The sequence below is a fragment of the Molossus molossus genome, unplaced genomic scaffold (genome assembly GCF_014108415.1).
Source record: "Molossus molossus isolate mMolMol1 unplaced genomic scaffold, mMolMol1.p scaffold_m16_p_7, whole genome shotgun sequence".
Classification (NCBI taxonomy): domain Eukaryota; kingdom Metazoa; phylum Chordata; class Mammalia; order Chiroptera; family Molossidae; genus Molossus; species Molossus molossus.
Genome location: NW_023425401.1, coordinates 47,640,438 through 47,647,368, shown reverse-complemented (window position 1 = coordinate 47,647,368; position 6,931 = coordinate 47,640,438).

Below are 6,931 nucleotides of genomic sequence, written 5' to 3'. Positions count from 1 at the left end.
AGATAATAAGAATTCAAAATCTGACTTCACTCTAAGTTACAAGGTCCAAGACCTCCAGCATCTGCCAGTTTCACTGAGTTACTCATAGTCTAGGAGGTAGACAATGCTTTTCTGTTTTGCTCTAATGAAGATTAAATGAGGATTGTTATCACATTATAAAGTTTCTTTTCATTATTCAAATACATAGTTAGTCCTGAAGGTTTTTAGTTGGTGGCCAAAATCCAAGTACTGAATCCAGAAGTAATTTACTATATTATTACATTTCTCTAGAACATTCGACGCATACTTCTCTGTGTGTAGCTGAGACCATGCATTTCCTGGGAACAGGTACTTCACGTCTTTGATCATGTACACCCTTTTCTAGCCCCAGAATGTTGGGCATTATAATTAATGATAATTAATGTTTAATAATATTGATACCTAATGCTTTTGCTGGAATAGTAATGTTAATCAATGGCCATGTTTTAAAGACAGGAACTCAAAATTCTTGACCTCATTCTTATACAGGAGTACAAATTATATTCTAGCAAAGCCCATTCTTGGTAAAAGGTGCCTTATAAAATGTGTTCACTATTATTACTTTTCTTATGAGAACTTTGAGCCAGCAGTGCAGTCGGACACATGGGGAGAAGAAACTTATATAGGTCAAGTGAAACTATTCCACTCCACACAAATCACACCACAATGGTGTGCCCTGGCTTGTCCACACTGATGACCACTACTGTCTAATAAGGTCGCTTCTTTTTAATGATATTCAATTGTGCCATCAATTTCAATATACGCCCTTCAAAGAAGAGACTGAAGTTGTTTTTTGCTAAACAACCAATTTATAAATTTTATACTCATAAAATTTTCAAACTGAAAGGAAACTTAAGAACTAGTAAATCTGACCACTTACCTTTGACTCACTCAGAAAATAAAAATAAGTTTCCCAAGTAAACAGGTGCATTGTTGATATCTGATATAAATCACCCATTGACATATATTTCCTGAATTTAACCGAAATGCATTTGCTAGCTGATGAACTTGTCATCCAGGCAGACTAAGTGATCTGTGAATTATAATATTTTATTTATAGTTGTAAACATAAAATATCAATTCTGGCTGCTGGCAAAAGAAACTAAGCTACTAGAACTTTAATGATGGATGATTTCTAAAGAAAAATCAGTAATTATTTCATTCCAGAAAGGGCAGTGACATAATAGGTAACTGCTTTTCATGGGGGAAAAATAACAATATTCCTATTCAAAAGATTAGAAATTTCAAAAATAATAATTTTAAGAAAATGTGGGAAATGCATAATTAGGTGAAGACTGGACTAAATCAAAGATTCACAGTACCAGTAACATATTGTGTAATAATTTACATTATAACACACATTCAAGAATATTACTTAGTTAATTTTTAAAAGTCTAGGGTATTGCTACAATTGTGTTTTTATCCTTTAAATTACCAGATTCAGAGTAGTAAGGTGGTTTAATCAAGGCAAACAACTGCTAAGTGCCAACTAAAAATTAGTCAAGTTCACTGACCACAAAATTTTGGTTTTATTTCTGTTTGTTTATTGTTTGTTTCATTTAGCTACTTCCCAGCAGTTAAATTATATTCTGTTGCATAAACATTTCTAATTGGAAGAAAATTAAGCAGAAAAAGGTCAAAATGTAAAAATTACTTTAAAACTTCCACATTTTTCAATAATGTTTTTTAAAAGCTTTCCAAGCAGGAGTAACTTCTGCAAAATATAATAAATATTTAATGTAACATAAAAAAGTGTTTAGAAATGTGTTTATAGTATTTGAAGACATTACATATTATCTACCTATAAATGAAAGATGGCAATAGAGATAGTCATATATATGTATATATGTATATGTTAGCACTTGTGTATGTAGTACTTTATATATATTCATGACCTATATATAGCATTTTGGAATTTATTTTATTTATTTATTTATATTTTTTTCTTTATTGATTTTAAAGATAGATAGAGATATCTATGAGAGAACATCGACTGGCTGCCTCCTGCATGCACCCCACTGGGGATTTGGCCTACAACCTGGGCATGTGTCCTGACCAGGAATCAAACAAGCGACTTCTTGGTGCATGGTTCGACGCTCAACCACTGAGCCACTCTGGCTGGACTAGCATTTTGGAATTTCAAGGTGAGTTTATATATATATATTATATATTTTCATCATTGAAACTAATCAGAGAAAATTGAGGCTCAAGGACATGACACAGTGTTAACATCCGAGCTTATGCAAGAAGTATTTTATCGCATCATCTAGCACCCTTTGCTGAATACTGTGGAAGCAGAGATCCACCAGATGCCATTCTATCTACCTTACCCAAGTTACACCTTCTTTGTCTAAGCTTTAGAGTGTCTTTTTTCTGATTATTTCAGAGGACCCAAATGGGTAATCAGGACCAACACCAACATGGCCCAATTCTAGTTTTTTTGGAGGAATTTAGAGGCATTATTCTTCTGTGAATTTTTGCCCCAGTTCCAGAAGAAGTAAAGTTCTGTCCTTCCCAGGAAGTGGTGTCCTCCATCAGTCCTCAGCTTCGGCCCCTTCAGCTGTTTCTGTTCAGCAGGAAATATGTGAAATTACTTAAAATTAAAGTAAAAACAAAACAAAACTATGTGGTAACTATGAAGGTTCTTTTCTTTCTTCTTTTTTAGTTTTCCTAATTTCTCTAATTTGAATGACCAAAAAAAATTTCAGTCATATTATGAAATTAGCTTTGAAAATCTCCTCATGGCCATCACTAGTCTAGATAGGACCATGATTGCCCTCCTCACTATTCCAACTAAACGCAGAACTGGGTCTATGGCAGATGCTGTGTTGGCTAAACCTAACAGTCCAAGCCAGCTCCACACTTCCTTCTCAAACTCTCTTGCAGCCAGGAATTGCTATATGATATGCTCGCCAATCAGAAACCAAGTGGAGTACAGCTAGAAAGTTGTGAAACTCGTCATTTTGCTAAGGGTGAAGAATGTATGGCTTATAATTGTAAAAGAAAATTTAGATCTTCCTTTGAAAATTGAAACAAACTCTTTCTCAAGCTAATTCTTTCTTAGCTGAAATTGATAACATAATTGTTGATGTAAGCAAAAAGTCCCCAGGGATCAGGAGGGACTAGTACAATTTGAATGGTGTCAGGGTCTGAAGCCAATGTCATGTGAATCATATAAACAACTCATGCTGGTACTCAGCAACGCTGCCCAACATTATTGCTATTCAGTTCAGTCCGGAATCTCAGCCTGCTATAAGGATCAACTCTGTGAATGTATTTGAAAGTTCTTGGAGAACTACAAACCTCCAAACAAAAGGCATAATACTGTTACTATCTTTGCTTCTAATGACCCTTAACCTTTCACACTTCAACACTTAATTCTACTTTCACCACCAGGGTGTCTGAGTAAACACTGACAGTTGTTGACTTTCCATTTGCTGTAAGAGTACATGGCATAACAGTGGCTCTATCTCCCTGTATTTAGACCACATCTTGGCAGAATTTTCAATTGGGCAGGGTTTGCTATAGGAGCTCCCGGTAATCTGCAGTCCTATATTTTGTCCCCTGCTAGGTCATTAATTGGAAAATTAAAGCTGGACCTAAACTGTAAACTTTTCAGAAACAACAATGCAGGACAGTAATAAATGACGGTGGTTGACTGACAGCTGGTAGCTTCAGAAAACTCATCATCTAAGCAACCACCCAGCACACTGTCTATTTCAACAGCCAGTTCTGCCTGTTGGGCAACATTGCCAACTTGATTTTGATCCTCAGTGAAAATTCCTATTCAGCAATTTCTTCACTATTTACACTTTGTCTAGGGAAGACGCAGCCTGTGCACTCCTGAGATTTAAATACACCATTAAAATGAGGTTTTTCTTTTTCCCACCCTTGCTGCTAATTATTTTATGGTGGCAGGTTCGGCGTATTTGCCAGCCCCACAAGGCATACACATGGATTCTCCATGGAGATGAAATTCTTCATTGTTGTCATTCCAAAAATGTATGCTTTGAAAAGAATGTGCTATGTTCTGTAAATACCTCCCTACCAATACAAGTTTATATCTTAGCTACTGGAGTTCGAACCTTTTTTTGTCAAAGGCGACACATATAAAGTGACCTCCTTCAGTATAAGTGTCTACACCTGACATGCTGGCTTACAGACACAGCTGAACTGACCTTTATTTTTTTCTCCTTTAATGACACATCAACAGCTGGTCTCCTAAAGGGATGGGCGAACCCGTTCATATTTTAAGCCAGACAATTTTTCAAAAAATTTGTCAAGTATTCTGCCAAATGTTTACACTTCAATTTCTCTAAACCCTTGTGTATTTGAAGAAAAGAACTTAGTCCACATGTTTCTAAATAACTTTAATTCATGAAAATATTTCATCAGGAAAAATATCATCCGAAGAGGCATACATTTAATTAACTTGTTTTTAAAATAAATTTATATGTTATCTTATAAAATTTGGCTAAAATTGCAATTAGTTCAGGAAATTCTAGACTACAAATAATACATTGATCTGAATAAAAGGTTTTTATTCTGAGGGGAAGGAAGTGATACCATGATGCCTATATATATAGTTTATAGTTGTCTCAGTCCTTCCTTCCTTCCTTCCTTCCTTCCTTCCTTCCTTCCTTTCCTTCCTTCCTTCCTTCCTTGTCTTCTTCCTTCTTTCTTTTCTTTTCTTTTCTCTTTTTCATGTCATGACAGTGGCATTTGTGTTATGTTATTTGATTTGCTACAATGCTACATTAGTTCCATCATTTCTGGAAGGCATTCACATTCCACCTCGTCCGCACACATCACACTCCCTAGAGCTGTGTACACCACAACCTGCAAGGTCCTGACACCCACACCCAGGAAAAGCTACTCATATTCAAAGTATAAAATAGTAATGAATTTAGTTCAGGTTAAAGTTACCTTTCTACTAAATATTAATACAGACCTATAGCTAAACTGATAACAAATGAATAGCAAATTATTACAGATGCTATAATAAATCTGAGACTATTTCAAAGGAAAAAAAATCTCTGCACAAAGACAATATAGCTTTTCTAACTATTTCTCCTGTGGTAAGAAGGTGAAGGAAAAGAATAACAGAATTATTGACCTCATTCATGTAGGAACTCTTTTTTTTTCAGGCAAATAGGGAGTTTTACCTTATTGTTCAAACATGTGGTGGAAAAGAAGCCAAGGGATTCTACAGACAATCCTTTCAGGCTAGATTGATCTTTGACCACTGAACTACCTCTGATTGTTCTGTAGGAGATGAAGAAATAGAATTTTGAGAGTCAGTTTTAGCTGCATCATAAGAACTCTTTGTTCTTGGTGGTTGTTTTCTTTGGCTGGTAGTGCACAGCTTCTTGTGGAAAATAGATCCCTTAGAAATGTTTGTCTTTCTTGCATGTGTGTGGGTCTATTTGGCTTAGAGCAAGGTGAAGCCAAATCAAGAGTTCTGGTATTTGGTGAACCTAGGCAGTCTTTACCTTAAAGAACATGGTCTATCAATTAGGCTGGGCCTTCAGCATTTCATCAGTGATGCACACAGAAATCCATCTCAGAGGAATGTTTCACTTCACTGAGGTTAGTGAAACCTCAGTCCAAAAATTTATTCAGGGGTATGTTTGATAAAACATGGAGATTAGTGAATATGGAAGAAAAATAGGAAAGTTAAGCTTACCTAGAACATCCTTTATCAATTTTCTCTCAGATTTTACCTTTCCTACAAATCACATTTCATTGCTAACAGTATTAAATGTAAAATTAGCAGCACTGGAACTAATCATGAACCCAAACGACGTCATACAGGCTAGCCATGAAAGTAGGAGACATGAAAGTCAATGAAACATCAGAGTGTTTCATCGTTTTGTTTTGTTTTTCCTTTTAAAATTCACAACCTGTATCCTCATGTGGAAATGAAAGTCCCAACATAACAATGAAATGATGGAAGTAAATCAAATGCATTATACATTAGGAATACGAAGACAAGAACATTCAAACTTTGCAAATTTACTTATGGATTTTTGTGTGTGATTGTACATGGGTATGAAAATGGGACAGCAGGAAAACCCAAACTCTTTTAGGATGACTTTCCCATGAGCATAAAAAAGTAAGACTGTATTACAATCTTAATGATGTAATAATAAAAGTTTTATGCAATATTTTTCTTTCATTCAACAAATATTACTTTTATATAAAAAGTTCATTTTAGCCCTGGCCAGTTTGCTCAGTGGTTAGAGCATCAGCCCACGGACCAGGGAGTCCCGGATTCAGTTCCCTCTAAGGGCATGTACCCTGGCTGCAGTTTGTCCCTAGCCCCGGTTGGGGTCATTTGGGTGGCAACCACTCGATGTGTCTCTCTCACATAGATATTTCTCTCTCTCTCTCTTCCTCCCTTTCTCCCTCCCACTGTATCTGAATATAAAAAAATGCAACAATGTCCTTGAGTGTGGATAAAAAAAAGAAGTTCATTTTGTAATACATTTCAAGTCCTAAGGGTGGGATGGGAGGTACATTTATGGCCTTCATTATGATAGATATGACGGGTTAGTGTAGAACTCAAAACAACCTGAGCATCATATAAATAGGTTACAAATGGATCGCAGATATTTATGTTTCTTCTTAAAATGTATACGTTAGAAGGAGTCAATAGGTTTCACCTCCGGCTTTGGATTCTGACATTAACTATTCATGGTAAACCTCCTTTCTCATTTGTAGAAAATAATTCTCTGATATTTTATAATAGCATCCGTGTTTAAATTTGAACTGTCAGCCCAGCTGGTGTGGCTCAGTGGTTGAACATTGACCCACATGCACCAAGAAGTCACCGGTTCAATTCCTGGTCAGGGCACATGCCCAGGTTGTTGGTCCAATCCCCAGTGGGGGGTATGCAGGAGGCAGCCAATTG